Genomic DNA, 2,701 nt, shown 5'->3' on the forward strand with positions numbered 1-2,701 from the left:
TTATTATGTTGTTGTGTTTATTATTAAAATAATATGAATTAAATGATTTTTAAATAATTTATAAAATAAATGTTGTTTTAAAAAAATGCTATTTAGAAAAATATTTTTTTTATGTAAATGCTATTAAAACATGTCATTAAAAATAATATTTTTAAATTTGATATTCTCATGAGTACTTATAAAAAAAATAGCATTTTCAAAAATATATTATCATTTTCAATTAAATCAAGTCATAGATATTCTCGATTTTTTCAAGTAAATTTTTTTAAAAAACAATTTAGTTTCAATAATTTCAAAATATAATTTTTTAGTCTCTATAATTTCAAAAGAATAATTATATAATCTTATAATTTAAAAAAATAATTATTTTATCTCTATAAATTAAAAGTAACAATTATTTAATCTATATAATTAATAAGAATAATGAATAATTAAAAATCTGAAACAATATGAAGTATTCTTAGTGTTTTTAATTATAAAAGAGTTGATTAATTAATTTTACCAAACTACATAAATTAAATAGTAAATTTTTTTAAATAATATTTATTTTTAATTTATTTTTATAAATTTATAAACTAATATATATATATAATTATTTAATTAAATAATTTTAAATTAAACTTTATTATATATAAATAAAATTTTGAGTTAATTTATATATATAATTACTTAATTAAAATTATTTAATTTTAAATTAAAACTTATTTATATATATAGGCCGTTTGTAAACTATTTAAAACTAAATTCGATAAAATCTAAACTCATTCGTTAAATAAATTAAATTTGAATTGAGTTTGACTCGAATTTAAAAAAAATTAATAAATTAAATTTAAATTCTTTAAAATTTGGTTCAGTTCATTTACCTCTCTAATTATAAGCCTTTAGCGATTTGTGATTAAATGTGTTCTTCCCTCAAGTTTTTAGGTTTAATTACTCAATGCATTGTTTAGTTTAGAATAATTCATATAAAAAACTTCAAATTTTTAGAAAGGATTAAAATTATGTTTAATAGATTGTTATATTTTTTAACTTTTTAAAAAAATTAAAAATATTAGAAAAAAAATAATTTATTTTTTATTAGATTAATTAAATTATTTTAAAAAAAATTATTTTTTAAAAAATAATCTATTTAAATCAAACAAATTCTAAATTTAAGTGCAGTAGAAAATTAGGACGAGTGCACGAACTCCTCAACCAAAAGAGCGATAGCTTTTCCTTAGTTTTTTTTTTTTTAAAATATTTATGCATAGGAGAATTATCATTTTTAAATATAATTTTAATTATTTAAAAATTTAGGACTTTGAGACCTGTAGGTGCACATTTTCTCTTGCACAGTATTTAAATTAAGTGATTAAAAATTAAAAAAAAAAGATTAAATTTAAGACACATAAAATTAAAGCCAAAAATAATTATCAATTTAAATAAAAATATGATATTGATTATTCTTAATTAAGTATTAAAGGGGCGTTTGTCCTTGGCATATTCAAAATGGAGAATCTTTCAGACTTTAGTTAGGTTAAAATGAACCCGTTTAAAATGAGGGAAATGCATATTCCTTAATTTGGAAGATAATCCTTCTTGAAGGATCTCATACATATGCTAAGCTATCTTATTCTGTCATTGTTTTTCTTTCTTTTATTATTTAACCCTCATTAGAATTAATAATTTTATAAAAATTTAATTCAGTTAATTTTTTTTCTATTAATTTTCTTATTTGAAATGAAATTCTTTTAACTTAAAAATATTTATTTATAAAAAATTGAAATCATGCATAATTTTATAATAATTTATTTAAATCATTTTTTTATAAATAAAAAATAAAAAATATTATATTTGTTCTTTCTTTTATTGTTTTATTCTTTTTTTTTCTGAAAAAAAAAACCTATATAATATTTTTAAAAAAAAAAAGGAATGCAAGTATAATATAATATTATGTGATAAAATTGATTTTAAAGTAAATATCTTAACGTATCTGTATCATCCAATATGGATTCACTAGTATACAAACATTTCTATATATTGAGCGACGACTCCACCAAGTCGTTGTAGTATAGTGGTGAGTATACCCGCCTGTCACGCGGGTGACCCGGGTTCGATCCCCGGCAACGGCGGTTAGTCTTTTTACGGGCGATCCCAATTGGTTTTATCAATAACAAATTGAAAATTATGAGGGAAAACAGGACAGCAATTTTATCAAATATTAATTTTTAATACTATATTTTTAGCATATTTCTAAAGTGTGAGCAAATTATTATTGGATGGAACAAAACTAAAAGGTTATTTTACTTTATTTACAAAAATTGACTTATAAGTAGTTATTACTTATAAACTATTATAAGTTTTATTTAAAATTTATAAATATTTAAAAAAATTAAATAATTATATATTTAATTAAAATGAGTATAAGTGGTTGATAAATGTAACAATTAACTTATACTTATATTTATTATTATTATTTTAGTGATGCAAAATGAATGCCTTTAATAAGGTCAAGATGCAATGTATAAAGGACTTATAACAGTCGCCAAAGAGAACCATGAAATCAACCCAAACCACAAAGCCCACAACCAAATCCAAAATTCAACCTAAACCCATAACCCAATTACATAGCTCACAACTAAACATGCAATAGAACCCGAGCATCGGAAAGTCCACCATCGTTGCCATCGATCCATGAAGATACAACACTAGAGCGACAATC

At 20.2% G+C, this 2,701-nt stretch overlaps 1 non-coding gene across 1 annotated transcript; it reads left to right on the forward strand.

Annotated features, from left to right (window-relative positions):
- Positions 1 to 2,039: 2,039 nt before the first annotated feature.
- TRNAD-GUC lies at positions 2,040 to 2,111 on the forward strand. Its single transcript has one exon. It is a non-coding gene; the product is annotated as a tRNA-Asp (tRNA).
- Positions 2,112 to 2,701: the final 590 nt, after the last annotated feature.

The sequence above is a fragment of the Manihot esculenta genome, chromosome 4 (genome assembly GCF_001659605.2).
Source record: "Manihot esculenta cultivar AM560-2 chromosome 4, M.esculenta_v8, whole genome shotgun sequence".
NCBI classification, from domain to species: Eukaryota; Viridiplantae; Streptophyta; class Magnoliopsida; order Malpighiales; family Euphorbiaceae; genus Manihot; species Manihot esculenta.